Here is an 18632-nt window from a genome sequence, read left to right as displayed (position 1 = left end):
GTGATAATAGCTTTATTTTTTTTTAGTTAAACACTTAATTCAGCTGTTTATTATATTTATTTTTACACTTTAATACCAGCACTTTAACTTTAGTTAAAACACTTGTTAAAATCTACTTCTATAATATTTTTTATTATTTTTTTCAACCGCTAAACTTGATATTCTTTTTATTAAAATTATACAAAAAATTAGACCTTTTCTTTAGACGGTTTTTACTACTTGTTAGTTAGTAGTAGAGTAATAGTAGTATGTAGTAGTAGTAGCAGCAGCAGCAGCAATAGTAGTAGTTAGTAGACGACGTGTATAGTAGCAGCTTCTGCTTTGTTAAATACTAAACTAAACGCAAGTATAAAACAAAAACAATAATATTGTCTATCAAATAGGCGAAAAAATACTGAAACAAGCAAAAGAAGAAGAAGAAGAGGAGGAACAGCAACAACAATGAACAATGAGAATAATTTCCAAACTCATACACTTTTAGCCACCCTCATCTCTTTATTGTGCTGTTGTTGTTCTTGTTACTTCATAATCTTCAATTTGGAGCAAAAAAAAAAAAAAAGCATGTGGAAACAACAGTAAAACAATAACAACAAAAACTCAAAACAAGTAAAAATGTTCTCCAAAATATACAATATGCGCGCGCGTTAAAATATTACTTAATAAACAACAACAACACCAGCAATTGCAACAACAACAATAAAAGTAAACACTCCAACCTACACGCACTCCCCTTCTCTGATTAAGCAGCAGCAATAACAATAGCAACAATAACAGCTGTCTTTGTGCAGTTTACCTTTAATGCAAAATTCTCTATAATGCATTAGCAGTGTTGCCAACTTGACTTTTTTGCGCGAAAAAGTGCGTTATATGGGTTAGCGGAAAGTATGTAGATTTTTAACCAGCGCTTGGAGATTCAATATTCTAGTCTATAGTCCAATCTATAGTCTAGTCTATAGTCTAGTCTATAGTCTGGTCTATAGTCTAGTCTATAGTCTAATCCATAGTCTAGTCTATAGTCTGGTCTATAGTCTAGTCTATAGTCTAGTCTATAGTCTAGTCTATAGTCTAGTCTATAGTCTAGTCTATAGTCTAGTCTATAGTCTAGTCTATAGTCTAGTCTATAGTCTAGTCTATAGTCTAGTCTATAGTCTAGTCTATAGTCTAGTCTATAGTCTAGTCTATAGTCTAGTCTATAGTCTAGTCTATAGTCTAGTCTATAGTCTAGTCTATAGTCTAGTCTATAGTCTAGTCTATAGTCTAGTCTATAGTCTAGTCTATAGTCTAGTCTATAGTCTAGTCAATAGTCTAGTCTATAGTCTAGTCTATAGTCTAGTCTATAGTCTAGTCTATAGTCTAGTCTATAGTCTAGTCTATAGTCTAGTCTATAGTCTAGTCTATAGTCTAGTCTATAGTCTAGTCTTATAGTCTATAGTCTAGTCTCTAGTCTAGTCTATAGTCTAGTCTATAGTCTAGTCTATAGTCTAGTCTATAGGTTTAGTCTATAGTCTAGTCTATAGTCTAGTCTAGTCTATAGTCTAGTCTATAGTCTAGTTTATTGTCTAGTCTATAGTCTAGTCTATAGTCTAGTCTATAGTCTAGTCTATTGTCTAGTCTATAGTCTAGTCTATAGTCTAGTTCATAGGTCTAGTCTATAGTCTAGTCTATAGTCTAGTCTATAGTCTAGTCTATAGTCTAGTCTATTGTCTAGTCTATAGTCTAGTCTATAGTCTTAGTCTGTAGTCTAAGTCTAGTCTATAGTCTAGTCTATAGTCTAGTCTATAGTCTAGTCGATAGTCTAGTCTATAGTCTATAGTCTAGTCTATAGTCTAGTCTATAGTCTAGTCTATAGTCTAGTCTATAGTCTAGTCTATAGTCTAGTCTATAGTCTAGTCTATAGTCTAGTCTATAGTCTAGTCTAAAGTCTAGTCTATAGTCTAGTCTATAGTCTAGTCTATTGCCTAGTCAATAGGGTAGCCTATAGTCTGGTTTGTAGTCTGATCTTTAAATATGACGTTTTCGAGCGGCTTTTGCAAAAATATAAATCTAAAGGTGTCTAGCGGTTTTTGTGACATGGTTCAACAGGAAATGGTGGAAAAACATTGGCAACACTGTGCATTGTGCTCCCCATTAATTGCTCTCTGTAAACTTTATAAAAATCTTTTTATTAAATACTAGCTCTCTTTTAATATGGCTCCCCTTTTATTTCTCAAAATGTATATTATTTGTTTTTATTTTTGTGTTTGTTTTTGATTTTATCTCTCTCTCTCGGTTTGAAATTTATTAAAAGCTGTTTGGTTGTTCTCATTAAATGCACTTTAATTATTTAGCTGCCTACTTTAAAAAGGAAAGCTTTTTTGTATTTGTTTGTTTTTTTTTCTTCTCTGTGCTTATTTTATTGCATTAACATACATATTTAGCAGTTGAGGTATAATTTAAAAGCTTTTTTCGGCTTTTTTTGTAATTCGTACCACATGCAGTGATGCATTTTGTAAAGTGTATATTTTATTGAAATTAATCAAAATTATAATTTTAAAAATTGTTCGTGTTCCAAATATCAATTTAAGACTGAAATTTTAAGATTTTAAATTTTTAATGTTCGAATTTTTAATTTTGATGTCAAATTTTCAGTTCTTAAATTCTCAATGTTCGACTTTACATTCGAATTTTCATTTCAAAATTATCAATCTTCGAACTTTTAATGTTCGAATTATGAAAATTTTCAATGATTTTATTAAATAAATTTTTTCGTATTCCAGAAATGGAACTTTATTTTAAAATGTCGAATATGTTTTACGTTTTCGCCTAAATGTTCCTTTAAATTTAATTAAATTTTCATTTTGTTTTAGTTTTAAATTAAATTTATTCCACTTCAAACATAACCAAGGTTATAAGCACTTCAAGGTACATATTTTAATAAAATATTCTATTTAACTAACAAATCCATCAACAGTGTACTTGTTTTTTTTTATTCTCTATTAATTTTTTCTAATGATATTTTAGACATTTAACTGTCACAACTAAACAAAAAGCTAATTTTCTAAAACCATAAAAACCGCCAAAAACCACATTGTAAAGTATGGACTAAAAATGCAATTATTTTAAACATATTTTATACATAAATTTATATCAGTAGCCCAGAAGTATGCTACAACATTCGCCTCCCTCCCACAATTTCCGCTTCCTCCTTCTCTTCTTTTAAGCACCTACTACCACTCACACTCTCTCAGGCTTATGGTTTGATTATGAATATCAACAAAACAAACAACAACAAAAAAGTTGTATATTTATTTATATTTTATTTTACACTTCAACTTGTAGTTGTACACAGAAAAAAATGGAATTCAAAATCAAACAAAAAATTCATAAAGCCAAGTATTTTTTTTACTAAAATAGGACCTATCACGAAATTCGTAAAATCAAGTACTCAAATTCGTAAATTCTTTATTGAAAAAATTTCAGGATTTTTCTTATTAAAATAATATACTATTTACGAAAAACATTAATAAATAATCGCAACATTTCCAAACAATTATTTTACTGAAACAATAACACAAGTTATTAGTATTTGTACTGAAATTCAAGCAAATATGTTATCTGAAACAGTTAAATTATTTATTGTATTTTGGCAATAATAATAAGAAAAATTTTTATTGAATGTATAAAAATTTTGTTAAAAGATATATACTAAATTTTAACAAAAATTTTACAAAAAATATTTAAAACTAAAAGTAGTAAAAAAATTACATATATACTTACAACATTTTTAAGAAAACGTTTCTAATTCTAGAAACTATTATTTTGTACTGTGAAAACTGAAACACTTATACATTAAATGTTATAAACCAAATAAGAATTATATAAATTCATTTTAGTACATTCCAAAACTGGTTTTATTGTTGTATTCCATATGCTGACATAAAAATAAAACTCAAACAAAAACAAAATAAAGTGTTTGTTAGAAAATATTTTCCTTCTGTGTGAACATCAAACAAATTCGTTATAAACCCAAATAAAAATATTTATAAAAATCGAAATTAAATTTAAGCAAACGATTGTTAAGAAAAAAATTGTGCATATTTTTTTCTGTGTACATATACTCGAACAACATTCTATAAAAATAATAAAAATGTCATCATGTTGAGTTGCTGTTTTTGTTGTATGTACTTTTTTTCATGTTTGTGGCGGTAATAATACTTTTAGAATCCAGGATTTATGAACCAACCAGCAGCAGCAAGTACAGCAAAACCTCATAATGCTGAACATTTTGGAAAGCGTCAGTAACATTTAACTAAAGTCTTCACAACATTTGCAATTTGTTTTTAAAAATGTTGGATGTTGATGATGATTGGTCATGGTAGCATAAAATGTATGTAAGTATGTAGTATAGTCTGGGTTGTTTGTAAAAGTTTTATACGTTTCTTTTTTATTTTTATATTTTCCATTTCATGTTTTTAATGGCTCTATCAAGGTAAAACTTAATTCTATTTTAATCCTGCGGACAGAGAATTCTTCTCCATGAACACAAACACACACAGTTTTTACGCACATTTTTTGCTGTATTTTTTGTTGTTGTTTATTTTTTTAATATAAACTGAAAGGTTGACGCTACATACAGGTCTTTAAGGTGCAAAAGGTGAAACTGTGTAGAGTATACAAACATAGGTACATAGGTAACTATATACATACGCATATACTAATTCATATTCTGCGAAAGGGTTTCTCAAATATTGGTCTAAATTCTAAATGTCAAATTTGCTGTAGAAATGTGAAATGTTAAGACTCTCGAAATTGAAAGCGAAAATATTCCAGGAGTTTTCTTTTCACAAAAAGAAGCTCATCTAAGGCCGTTTAGCTAAAATATAAATAAGGAACAATTCATTATTTTAAAGCAGAGAGCGAACTAGTCAAGACTATAGACCTAATTAAAGTGCAGATTATTTAATAAACTAGTTCAAACTAAAACGACCATAGTCAGGACTACCAATCAGACAGTTGCGACTACAGATCTGACTACAGACCAAGCTCTGTTCGTATCTTTCAGTTCTAGTTCAGTTCTAGTTCAGTTCTAGTTCAGTTCTAGTTCCGTTCTAGTTCAGTTCTAGTTCCGTTCTAGTTCAGTTCTAGTTCAGTTCTAGTATAGTTCTAGTTCCGTTCTAGTTCAGTTCTAGTTCAGTTCTAGTATAGTTCTAGTTCAGTTCTAGTTCAGTTCTAGTCAGTTCTAGTTCAGTGCTAGTTCAGTTCTAGTTCAGTTCTAGTTCAGTTCTAGTTCAGTTCTAGTTCAGTTCTAGTTCTAGTTCAGTTCTAGTTTCAGTTCTAGGTTCAGTCCTAGTTCAGTTCTAGTTCATAGTTCTAGTTCAGTTCTGTTCAGTTCTAGTTCAGTCTAGTTCAGTTCTAGTTCAAGTTCTAGTTCAGTTCTAGTTCAGTTCCTAGTTCAGTTCTAGTTCAGTTCTAGTTCAGTTCTAGTTCAGTTCTAGTTGAGTTCCTAGTTGAGTTCTAGTTCAGTTCTAGTTCAGTTCTAGTTCAGTTTCTAGTTCAGTCTAGTTCAGTTCTAGTTTCAGTTCTAGTTCAGACCGTTCTAGTTCAGTTCTGTTCAGTTCAGTTCTAGTTCAGTTTCGAGTTTCAGTTCTAGTTCAGTTCTAGTTCAGTTCTAGTTCAGTTCATATTCAGTTCTAGTTCATTCTAGTTCAGTTCTAGTGCAGTTCTAGTTCAGTTCTAGTTCAGTTCTAGTTCAGTTCTAGTTCAGTTCTAGTTCAGTTCTATTTCAGTTCTAGTTCAGGTTCTAGTTCAGTTCTAGTTCAGTTCTAGTTCAGTTCTAGTTAAGTTCTCGTTCAGTTCTAGTTCAGTTCTAGTTCAGTTCTAGTTCAGTTCATTAGTTCTATAGTTCTAGTTCTAGTTCAGTTCTAGTTCAGTTCTAGTTCAGTTCTAGTTCAGTTCTAGTTCAGTTCTAGTTCAGTTCTAGTTCAGTTCTAGTTCAGTTCTAGTTCGTTCTAGTTCAGTTCTAGTTCAGTTCTAGTTCAGTTCTAGTTCAGTTCTAGTTCAGTTCTAGTTCAGTTCTAGTTCAGTTCTAGTTCAGTTCTAGTTCAGTTCTAGTCAGTTCTAGTTCAGTTTCTAGTCAGTTCTAGTTCAGTTCTAGTTCAGTTCTAGTTCAGTTCTAGTTCAGTTCTAGTTCAGTTCTAGTTCAGTTCTAGTTCAGTTCTAGTCTAGTTCTAGTCTAGTTCTAGTTCAGTTCTAGTTCAGTTCTAGTTCAGTTCTAGTTCAGTTCTAGTTCAGTTCTAGTTCTAGTTCAGTTCTAGTTCAGTTCTAGTTCAGTTTTAGTTCAGTTCTAGTTCAGTTCTAGTTCAGTTCTAGTTCAGTTCTAGTTCAGTTCTAGTTCAGTTCTAGTTCAGTTCTAGTTCAGTTCTAGTTCAGTTCTAGTTCAGTTCTAGTTCAGTTCTAGTTCAGTTCTAGTTCAGTTCTAGTTCAGTTTCTAGTTCAGTTCTAGTTCAGTTCTAGTTCAGTTCTAGTTCAGTTCTAGTTCAGTTCTAGTTCAGTTCTAGTTCAGTTCTAGTTCAGTTCTAGTTCAGTTCTAGTTCAGAGATTCTGATACTTTAAGGAGGGTGTAGCACCAATATTTTTGGGTGTTACAAACATCTGCACAACCGCATAATACCCTCCCCATTATAGCGGTGTATGGTATAAAAATAAAATATAAGGCAGAAAATTGGCCACATAATATAATAGACTATAGACCAGAATATACGTCAGAAAATAAGCCTGACTATAAAATAGACTATATTCCAGATTATTACCAGACTACTTCAGCCTATAGCTAAGACTATAGTAAAGTTTAGACCAGAATATATAGGAAACTATAATCCATACTTTAGGACAGATTTAATAGAGACTATAGGACATACTAGCTAGTAATATAGACCAGGCTAGTATTACAGACTATGGAACAGACTAAGCTTTAGTACAGATTTCTTATCCGACTATAGGGTAAAGTATAGTTCAGGCTATAGACTTGTTTATAGCCGAAAATATGAAGCAGTCTATAGCAAAAACTATTCACTAGACTTCTGGCCATCTATAGTTCAGACTTTAGGTTAGGTTAGGTTATAGGTCAAACCTTTGATTTAGACCTTAGGCCAGATATCTTTATTTCAAACAAATTCTTATCAAAAAAAGTTTTAAATAACTTCTAGTTCCATATTTATAAAGATTGTGTGCCACTGCTTTTTTTTCGAGTCAGTGTGCAATTGAATAACAAATGCAGGTTGTGTTTGAACAAAAAAAAAAATATAATAATAACCAGCGAAAGTTTTAAAGGATAAATTTGTGTGGTCATACTTTTTATTAAAAGTTTTGAGTTTTTTAATTGTAAAAGCAGATGATTTAAGTGGAATTTTAAATAATGCTGGTATAGAATACAAAAACCACCAAAACCTGTTGACATGACTACAATTTGCAGTCAATTTTCACTAAAAAATTAAGAAAACCTAAGAACTTTTATAGTGAAATTAGAAGATTTTTAAGGTTTAAAATAATTTGCAATATTTTGGATAAATAGAAAATGTTTATTAAAGTAATTGATTACTCTAGAGGAAAGAAATCTCAAATAGAATTAATTTGGTGTCTGGTTCTTTGGCCTCAATGACTTTTATTAGGTTATTCTTCAAGCTTAGAATTTTTTTATGTAACATTTCTTTAGTTTATGATTTTCTTTAATTTTCTTGTAATTTCATATTTTTCCCCTTTTTTTATAAACAAATTTCTAAAATATCTTCATACATGCTGCAAAATTCTTAACATTCTTGGGTGTTTAAATTATTTTCATTGTAATGTTAAAAGAAAATCTTTATTATTTTATGCTCAGGAATTTTAAGATTTAATACGAAATTCAAGAGAAATTAAATGAAAAACTAAAGGATAAAAGTAACTGCAAGTGGGAGTGCTGAGGATCTGCTACCACCATAGAAAAAATGTCAAGATATTATGAAATCTGCAGACATTTTAGCAAATCTATAAATGGGTGGAAAGATGGTATCAGATTTTTCTTGGCGGAAACTTTTTAAAATTTGATTTCATTTTTCCAGTTATCGACACTTCGACATTCTATTTGCCTTATCATCATTGACATTTAAAACATCATAACAAGCAATTAGCAAAGATGATGATTAAGTTGCTAATGACGTATTATCTGCCTATTCAGAACTCAATTCGAAACAGATTTTTTATTTGTAAATATAAAAATTGGCTTATTCTATATTTGTATATATTGCTGAACTAATATTGTTGTTTTTTTTTATACAGAATTCCCAATTCAATGATCATTTCTAGGAAAACTGTAGGTAAGTTTATACAAATAGTATAAAAATATTTGTTTTTATTTCCTCTTCAAAAAAAAAAGAGAAGAACTCAAACCATAACAACAGGTCCCCATACTACAAACTTTCTGATAAATATATTTTTAATACTTAAATTCAACTTCTTGTCACTAAACACCCACAATTATACCAGCATTCCATCATTCATTCATTTAAACATTCAATGATTCATTTAACAATTCAACAATATATTTCAACTTACATAGATTTGAACAAGGAAATTTTGTAGTAGTATCAGTATGTAGTTCTTGTTGTTGCTTTTTTTGTAGCCCAAAGGATTTTTTCTATATGTACGTTTGAAAATAGCAATTCAATGTTGAAAATTGAATTGATTTTCAGCAGGACTCCCCCAAGAGTTATTGAGTTGTGTATGTATGTGTGTGTGTGAAGGGGCAACAACAAGTTATTAAAACTTACCTGTAAAGAGAGAGAAAGAGAAAAAATAAATATAAAAATTTGCATTTTAAAGGTTAAGTTCGTATTATATTAATTTATTAAATTATTAATATTATTATTTTCAAATTTATATAAATAATTTTAAATTTCTCTGTAAAAGCCCGCCATAAAAAGTTCAAAATAATTTTCCTTTTATTTTATTTATACTCAAGTGTATAATAATCATCATTTTGATGATGAGTTTATATGATTTTTATAAAGTATTATTAACTTTACAGGGGGTCAATTTGATTTGTATGTGAAAACTAATAAATCTTACAATTTAATACAAACTAGATAGAGACTAAGTAACAGTGAGCATGGTTTTCACAAAAGAACTTTAGAATGATTTAAAAATTTAAATTGAAAACATTTTTTATTAAATTTCATTTTTTTTCCATACAAAGATTTTCTGTTATTCGATTATAATACTTTATCATATTTTCCCAAAAACAAATAACCCTTCAAGTATGAATATGCTAGATAATAATGAATAGAAAACATGTCTTTCCATCAATGTCAATACGAATTTTTCAAAAAAAATCACAAAATATTTGGGCAGCAAAAACACAACACAGCTGGGTAAAATAGCATACAAAAGCACATATAGAAACATAAAAAGCTACAAAAGAAACTAGCTAAAAAAAACATAACCAACCCAGCAGTAGCAGAAGATTGTATTGAATTAAAAACCCAAACTAGTTATAAGAATTACATAATTATAGTAATAGTATAGACTAGGGGCTGGGAAAGTGACGTTTGTTTTTACTTCAAATTATATGTACAGGCATTCTAAACTATTGAATATACTGTCCTAGATAACTATAAGACACCTTTAAAACTGCAGGTTAAATTTCGCAAAAACAATTTTTTCTGGTTGTTGGCTATCCCCTCATAAATAGTCAACATCAATATGTCTATGACTAAATTTTGGTAAAACAGAATAACATTGAAATATGCATGTTTTCCAAAAAAAAAGTAATATGTACATATAAACCAAAATGGAAACCGGAAAACTGTAAAGTAAGTACTAAAGTAATTTGAAATGTTGGCCATATGTAAAAGTACAAAACATTCAACCCTCTATGTTCATAAACAAATGTACATAACAGAATGGATTGTTCATAATTTTTCTACTTTCAAAAGCAAATTCTGTTGTATGCATTTTGTATTTAATATTTGTTGAACAAATAGTTACTTCTTTATTTAGTTTACAATCAAATTAAGTTCCCCACTGTGCCCATGAAAAAAGTCGGTAAGACTTATAATTGTCTTATTTTGTTCAGTTTGTTTCCATGAAGAAGTAAATGTTTGTTGCAGAATCGAAAACCAATTTTTTTCAGTTCTAGTTCAGTTCTAGTTCAGTTCTAGTTCAGTTCAAGTTCATTTCTAGTTCTAGTTCTTCAGTTCAGTTCTAGTTCAGTTCTAGTTCAGTTCTAGTTCAGTTCTAGTTCAGTTCTAGTTCAGTTCGTTCAGTTCTAGTTCAGTTCTAGTTCAGTTCTAGTTCAGTTCTAGTTCAGTTCTAGTTCAGTTCTAGATCAGTTCTAGTTCAGTTCTAGTTCAGTTCTAGTTCAGTTCTAGTTCAGTTCTAGTTCAGTTCTAGTTCAGTTCTAGTTCAGTTCTAGTTCAGTTCTAGTTCAGTTCTAGTTCAGTTCTAGTTCAGTTCTAGTTCAGTTCTAGTTCAGTTCTAGTTCAGTTCTAGTTCAGTTCTAGTTCAGTTCTAGTTCAGTTCTAGTTCAGTTCTAGTTCAGTCTAGTTCAGTTCTAGTTCAGTTCTAGTTCAGTTCTAGTTCAGTTCTAGTTCAGTTCTAGTTCAGTTCTAGTTCAGTTCTAGTTCAGTTCTAGTTCAGTTCTAGTTCAGTTCTAGTTCAGTTCTAGTTCAGTTCTAGTTCAGTTCTAGTTCAGTTCTAGTTCAGTTCTAGTTCAGTTCTAGTTCAGTTCTAGTTCAGTTCTAGTTCAGTTCTAGTTCAGTTCTAGTTCAGTTCTAGTTCAGTTCTAGTTCAGTTCTAGTTCAGTTCTAGTTCAGTTCTAGTTCAGTTCTAGTTCAGTTCTAGTTCAGTTCTAGTTCAGTTCTAGTTCAGTTCTAGTTCAGTTCTAGTTCAGTTCTAGTTCAGTTCTAGTTCAGTTCTAGTTCAGTTCTAGTTCAGTTCTAGTTCAGTTCTAGTTCAGTTCTAGTTCAGTTCTAGTTCAGTTCTAGTTCAGTTCTAGTTCAGTTCTAGTTCAGTTCTAGTTCAGTTCTAGTTCAGTTCTAGTTCAGTTCTAGTTCAGTTCTAGTTCAGTTCTAGTTCAGTTCTAGTTCAGTTCTAGTTCAGTTCTAGTTCAGTTCTAGTTCAGTTCTAGTTCAGTTCTAGTTCAGTTCTAGTTCAGTTCTAGTTCAGTTCTAGTTCAGTTCTAGTTCAGTTCTAGTTCAGTTCTAGTTCAGTTCTAGTTCAGTTCTAGTTCAGTTCTAGTTCAGTTCTAGTTCAGTTCTAGTTCAGTTCTAGTTCAGTTCTAGTTCAGTTCTAGTTCAGTTCTAGTTCTAGTTCAGTTCTAGTTCAGTTCTAGTTCAGTTCTAGTTCAGTTCTAGTTCAGTTCTAGTTCAGTTCTAGTTCAGTTCTAGTTCTTCTAGTTCAGTTCTAGTTCAGTTCTAGTCAGTTCTAGTTCAGTTCTAGTTCAGTTCTAGTTCAGTTCTAGTTCAGTTCTAGTTCAGTTCTAGTTCAGTTCTAGTTCAGTTCTAGTTCAGTTCTAGTTCAGTTCTAGTTCAGTTCTATTCAGTTCTAGTTCAGTTCTAGTTCAGTTCTAGTTCAGTTCTAGTTCGTTCTAGTTCAGTTCTAGTTCAGTTCTAGTTCAGTTCTAGTTCAGTTCTAGTTCAGTTCTAGTTCAGTTCTAGTTCAGTTCTAGTTCAGTTCTAGTTCAGTTCTAGTTCAGTTCTAGTTCAGTTCTAGTTCAGTTCTAGTTCAGTTCTAGTTCAGTTCTAGTTCAGTTCTAGTTCAGTTCTAGTTCAGTTCTAGTTCAGTTCTAGTTCAGTTCTAGTTCAGTTCTAGTTCAGTTCTAGTTCAGTTCTAGTTCAGTTCTAGTTCAGTTCTAGTTCAGTTCTAGTTCAGTTCTAGTTCAGTTCTAGTTCAGTTCTAGTTCAGTTCTAGTTCAGTTCTAGTTCAGTTCTAGTTCAGTTCTAGTTCAGTTCTAGTTCAGTTCTAGTTCAGTTCTAGTTCAGTTCTAGTTCAGTTCTAGTTCAGTTCTAGTTCAGTTCTAGTTCAGTTCTAGTTCAGTTCTAGTTCAGTTCTAGTTCAGTTCTAGTTCAGTTCTAGTTCAGTTCTAGTTCAGTTCTAGTTCAGTTCTAGTTCAGTTCTAGTTCAGTTCTAGTTCAGTTCTAGTTCAGTTCTAGTTCAGTTCTAGTTCAGTTCTAGTTCAGTTCTAGTTCAGTTCTAGTTCAGTTCTAGTTCAGTTTCTAGTTCAGTTTCTAGTTCAGTTTCTAGTTTCAGTTCTAGTTCAGTCTTCTAGTTGTCAGTTCTAGTTCAGTTCTAGTTCAGTTCTAGTTCAGTTCTAGTTCAGTTCTAGTTCAGTTCTAGTTCAGTTCTAGTTCAGTTCTAGTTCAGTTCTAGTTCAGTTCTAGTTCAGTTCTAGTTCAGTTCTAGTTCAGTTCTAGTTCAGTTCTAGTTCAGTTCTAGTTCAGTTCTAGTTCAGTTCTAGTTCAGTTCTAGTTCAGTTCTAGTTCAGTTCTAGTTCAGTTCTAGTTCAGTTCTAGTTCAGTTCTAGTTCAGTTCTAGTTCAGTTCTAGTTCAGTTCTAGTTCAGTTCTAGTTCAGTTCTAGTTCAGTTCTAGTTCAGTTCTAGTTCAGTTCTAGTTCAGTTCTAGTTCAGTTCTAGTTCAGTTCTAGTTCAGTTCTAGTTCAGTTCTAGTTCAGTTCTAGTTCAGTTCTAGTTCAGTTCTAGTTCAGTTCTAGTTCAGTTCTAGTTCAGTTCTAGTTCAGTTCTAGTTCAGTTTCTAGTTCAGTTCTAGTTCAGTTCTAGTTCAGTTCTAGTTCAGTTCTAGTTCAGTTCTAGTTCAGTTCTAGTTCAGTTCTAGTTCAGTTCTCAGTTCAGTTCAGTTCGTTCAGTTCTAGTTCAGTTCTAGTTCAGTTCTAGTTCAGTTCTAGTTCAGTTCTAGTTCAGTTCTAGTTCAGTTCTAGTTCAGTTCTAGTTCAGTTCTAGTTCAGTTCTAGTTCAGTTCTAGTTCAGTTCTAGTTCTAACAAAATGATAAATTTTACACAATAGCATTTTATGTATTCTTTAGCAAATATTTTCGCTTTTAACCGGAAGTGTTTTTACAAGTAATTGTAATGATAAAGCTTTATAGTGCGATAAAATGTGGCATAAAATAAAAGCTCTTTAAAATAATAAACAAACTGTTAAACTGCAATAAAACGTTAATTAAATGTTAAAGTTTTGTAGTATATTAGACAACTTAAAAAGTTCTTTTTATAACCAACTAAATATGTATGCATGTTTAAATGAAAACATAGCAGAACTTTCTTAAAATAATTCAACAAAAAAGTTTGGTATAAAAGCTTTTGCTAAGGTTGTTAACTTTGCTGATGCAGCAAAAGCTTAATAAAAAGAAAGTCAAAAAATCACTAAAAACAGGGTGTTCTTTAATATACAATAAAATATAAAAGATTTCGAAAAATAATACGATATACAAATTGTAGTAATCCACAAAAACTTTGCACTAAAAAGAAATTACACAAATTTAAAAAATATTTAAATACATACATATGTATGTTAACTTAAGTAATAAATACTAAATACCCTAGTGGTTTCTCTAATACATTAAATACACTCTTTCGCAAAAAGAAGACATCAAAACAACAAAAATGGTAATTAATTTTTAACTTGTATAACATGTGTAAAAACATTTACTTAATGTTTTATTTCAAATATAGAGAAAAACAACAACATTAACTTAAATAAACAACAAAAAACATCAACAACATTGGAATCATTAGAACACTTAGTTTTTGTCTTTTTGTTTTTCTTATTGTAACCCATCATCTAATTCAAATGACTACCACTTCTAGTTGAGGGCCAATAAAGACAAGTAATCTTTGTTTAGAGGATTTTTTCTAAGTACTTTTTAATTTCTACTTAATGACCCATAAAAACTATTAAAACTAAGTCGTTATGTAGGTCCTGAAATGGGGAATCCAATGGTGGTGAGAGCGGAAGTATACAAGTTTTATTAGTTTTTCTCTTATTTGTACAATATTTTTACATTTCCTGTTATCCTTTCCTGATGACGTTGACGTTGATGTTGTTGATGAGTGTTTATGTCTTTCTTCCACCAGTACAAAGAAAATTGGAACAGTAGCAGCATAAATAAAGTTCAGAATGTATGATGGGTTGTCAGAAGTGACATGAACGTAAACTTAATAGTCTACCCTAGTTTTGTATGCACTTTAATGTCTCCGGCATTTGACATCAACGCAATGAACAGTAGTTAAAGAGTGATAGAGAATGTATAAGAAAGAGTTTCTCTTATAAAAAATTTAATTTTGCAAGGATTAAGAAATAGGTCTGATTCAGTTCTATGTCTGCTCTAATTCTGTTCTAGTTTTGTTTTTATTCTGTTCTAGTTCTGTTCTAGTTATGTTCTAGTTCTGTTCTAGTTCTGTTCTAGTTCTGATCTAGTTCTGATCTAGTTCTGATCTAGTTCTGTTCTGTTCTAGTTCTGTTCTAGTTCTGTTCTAGTTCTGTTCTAGTTCTGTTCTAGTTCTGTTCTAGTTCTGTTCTAGTTCTGTTCTAGTTCTGTTCTAGTTCTGTTCTAGTTCTGTTCTAGTTCTGTTCTAGTTCTGTTCTAGTTCTGTTCTAGTTCTGTTCTAGTTCTGTTCTAGTTCTGTTCTAGTTCTGTTCTACTTCTGTTCTACTTCTGTTCTACTTCTGTTCTACTTCTGTTCTAGTTCTGTTCTAGTTCTGTTCTAGTTCTGTTCTAGTTCTGTTCTAGTTCTGTTCTAGTTCTGTTCTAGTTCTGTTCTAGTTCTGTTCTAGTTCTGTTCTAGTTCTGTTCTAGTTCTGTTCTAGTTCTGTTCTAGTTCTGTTCTAGTTCTGTTCTAGTTCTGTTCTAGTTCTGTTCTAGTTCTGTTCTAGTTCTGTTCTAGTTCTGTTCTAGTTCTGTTCTAGTTCTGTTCTAGTTCTGTTCTAGTTCTGTTCTAGTTCTGTTCTAGTTCTGTTCCGGTTCTGTTCTAGTTCTGTTCTAGTTCTGTTCTTGTTCTGTTCTAGTTCTGTTCTAGTTCTGTTCTAGTTCTGTTCTAGTTCTGTTCTAGTTCTGTTCTAGTTCTGTTCTAGTTCTGTTCTAGTTCTGTTCTAGTTCTGTTCTAGTTCTGTTCTAGTTCTGTTCTAGTTTGTTCTAGTTCTGTTCTAGTTCTGTTCTAGTTCTGTTCTAGTTCTGTTCTAGTTCTGTTCTAGTTCTGTTCTAGTTCTGTTCTAGTTCTGTTCTAGTTCTGTTCTAGTTCTGTTCTAGTTCTGTTCTAGTTCTGTTCTAGTTCTGTTCTAGTTCTGTTCTAGTTCTGTTCTAGTTCTGTTCTAGTTCTGTTCTAGTTCTGTTCTAGTTCTGTTCTAGTTCTGTTCTAGTTCTAGTTCTGTTCTAGTTCTGTTCTAGTTCTGTTCTAGTTCTGTTCTAGTTCTGTTCTAGTTCTGTTCTAGTTCTGTTCTAGTTCTGTTCTAGTTCTGTTCTAGTTCTGTTCTAGTTCTGTTCTAGTTCTGTTCTAGTTCTGTTCTAGTTCTGTTCTAGTTCTGTTCTAGTTCTGTTCTAGTTCTGTTCTAGTTCTGTTCTAGTTCTGTTCTAGTTCTGTTCTAGTTCTGTTCTAGTTCTGTTCTAGTTCTGTTCTAGTTCTGTTCTAGTTCTGTTCTAGTTCTGTTCTAGTTCTGTTCCGGTTCTGTTCTAGTTCTGTTCTAGTTCTGTTCTAGTTCTGTTCTAGTTCTGTTCTAGTTCTGTTCTAGTTCTGTTCTAGTTCTGTTCTAGTTCTGTTCTAGTTCTGTTCTAGTTCTGTTCTAGTTCTGTTCTAGTTCTGTTCTAGTTCTGTTCTAGTTCTGTTCTAGTTCTGTTCTAGTTCTGTTCTAGTTCTGTTCTAGTTCTGTTCTAGTTCTGTTCTAGTTCTGTTCTAGTTCTGTTCTAGTTCTGTTCTAGTTCTGTTCTAGTTCTGTTCTAGTTCTGTTCTAGTTCTGTTCTAGTTCTGTTCTAGTTCTGTTCTAGTTCTGTTCTAGTTCTGTTCCAGTTCTGTTCTAGTTCTGTTCTAGTTCTGTTCTAGTTCTGTTCTAGTTCTGTTCTAGTTCTGTTCTAGTTCTGTTCTAGTTCTGTTCTAGTTCTGTTCTAGTTCTGTTCTAGTTCTGTTCCGGTTCTGTTCTAGTTCTGTTCTAGTTCTGTTCTTGTTCTGTTCTAGTTCTGTTCTAGTTCTGTTCTAGTTCTGTTCTAGTTCTAGTTCTGTTCTAGTTCTGTTCTAGTTCTGTTCTAGTTCTGTTCTAGTTCTGTTCTAGTTCTGTTCTAGTTCTGTTCTCTGTTCTAGTTCTGTTCTAGTTCTGTTCTAGTTCTGTTCTAGTTCTGTTCTAGTTCTGTTCTAGTTCTGTTCTAGTTCTGTTCTAGTTCTGTTCTAGTTCTGTTCTAGTTCTGTTCTAGTTCTGTTCTAGTTCTGTTCTAGTTCTGTTCTAGTTCTGTTCTAGTTCTGTTCTAGTTCTGTTCTAGTTCTGTTCTAGTTCTGTTCTAGTTCTGTTCTAGTTCTGTTCTAGTTCTGTTCTAGTTCTGTTCTAGTTCTGTTCTAGTTCTGTTCTAGTTCTGTTCTAGTTCTGTTCTAGTTCTGTTCTAGTTCTGTTCTAGTTCTGTTCTAATTCTGTTCTAGTTCTGTTCTAGTTCTGTTCTAGTTCTGTTCTAGTTCTGTTCTAGTTCTGTTCTAGTTCTGTTCTAGTTCTAGTTCTGTTCTAGTTCTGTTCTAGTTCTGTTCTAGTTCTGTTCTAGTTCTGTTCTAGTTCTGTTCTAGTTCTGTTCTAGTTCTGTTCTAGTTCTGTTCTAGTTCTGTTCTAGTTCTGTTCTAGTTTGTTCTAGTTCTGTTCTAGTTCTGTTCTAGTTCTGTTCTGTTCTAGTTCTGTTCTAGTTCTGTTCTAGTTCTGTTCTAGTTCTGTTCTAGTTCTGTTCTAGTTCTGTTCTAGTTCTGTTCTAGTTCTGTTCTAGTTCTGTTCTAGTTCTAGTTCTGTTCTAGTTCTGTTCTAGTTCTGTTCTAGTTCTGTTCTAGTTCTGTTCTAGTTCTGTTCTAGTTCTGTTCTAGTTCTGTTCTAGTTCTGTTCTAGTTCTGTTCTAGTTCTGTTCTAGTTCTGTTCTAGTTCTGTTCTAGTTCTGTTCTAGTTCTTTTCTAGTTCTCTTCTAGTTCTGTTCTAGTTCTGTTCTAGTTTTGTTCTAGTTCTGTTCTAGTTCTGTTCTAGTTCTGTTCTAGTTCTGTTCTAGTACTGTTCTAGTTCTGTTCTAGTTCTGTTCTAGTTCTGTTCTAGTTCTGTTCTAGTTCTGTTCTAGTTCTGTTCTAGTTCTGTTCTAGTTCTGTTCTAGTTCTGTTCTAGTTCTGTTCTAGTTCTGTTTTTTAACTGTCCCACTGTAAAACTATGCTAAAATATCAACATAAATATCACAACAAGAGATTATAAATTGTTGGTTTTTGATATTGTATAAGGATTGTTCCTGCAACATGTTCGTCACGTCATCAGGTATTTGTGGTTTTAACATTGTTTGAATAAACGAGGGTAGTTTGGGAACAATAACCTACAGACATATTTTGACTAAATATTTATAATATTTTTTTTAATTTTTTTTATTTAAACTTATCCTCCTATAAATATTTATTAGACTTAGGTAACTGCAAACGAAGAAGTTAGTATATGAAAATTCAAAGTAGTCTTTTAAATATTCCAAGGATTATTGCCAATTACGTTTACTATAAATGACTTTAAACAACTAGAATTTATAAGAGCTGAGTAGTGCAAAATCATGATATGGTTTAATTAAAAAACATAAAACGTTGATGTGGAATTAAAAGGGAAAAGTTAATTTCACTTTTTTTGTTTGCAGACGTTGTCGGTTTTAAGGTTGGGTTTCTAAAAACATTCATTAAATAAACTACATTTTTTAAATACTTCTTTTTGCTAACTAGCGGAGCTGACTTAACAGTTTTTTGTAGAGAAAAATTGATTTTATTTTCTATTCATTTCCCACACATTTTCATTTCATATCTTTGCTTCGGTATGCTACACACAATGACAAAACCAACATTCCTTCTAAATCGTTGCATAATGTTAGGAGTTGTTGGCTACACTCAACCATCACCAGTAATACATTTAACCAAACTCAACAATTTACATTGGCATTAAAGGTATTTGTGTAATGCATTTGGTTTTTGTGCTGCTATCGCATCTAACCTGCAAAGACTTTTAAAGGTTTTGTGTTGTTTCAGTTTTATTACGTTTTAAGATTTCAATCTTATATTTTCCTTTAATAATTCATTGTTCTTTAAGCCTTAAGGCATAAGGCACTCTATAGTTTAATATTTTTTACACAGTTATGAGAGACAGCCTTTTCACTAGCAATATTGCGAAAGCCGTAAAAAACAGTCTATAAATATTCAAGTCAAGTGAAATTTGATATGACATTTATACAGAAATTGTTGTTAATATTTTGCCTTTAACTTTCATTGCAGTCATAGCTGCTTCATCATGAAAGAGTTTGAAGAGCATTGAATATTCATAACGTTGAAAAGGCTTAAAATCAAATGCAAAAGGTCAAGATAATTAGAATTGGTTAAGATAATATGAATTTCATTTAGTGTTTTATTCATTGAATTTG

The sequence above is a fragment of the Lucilia sericata genome, unplaced genomic scaffold (assembly GCF_015586225.1).
Source record: "Lucilia sericata isolate MDLA Ls3-8-SP2 unplaced genomic scaffold, ASM1558622v1 Contig000435F_arrow, whole genome shotgun sequence".
NCBI classification, from domain to species: Eukaryota; Metazoa; Arthropoda; class Insecta; order Diptera; family Calliphoridae; genus Lucilia; species Lucilia sericata.
This window is presented reverse-complemented; position numbering follows the sequence as displayed.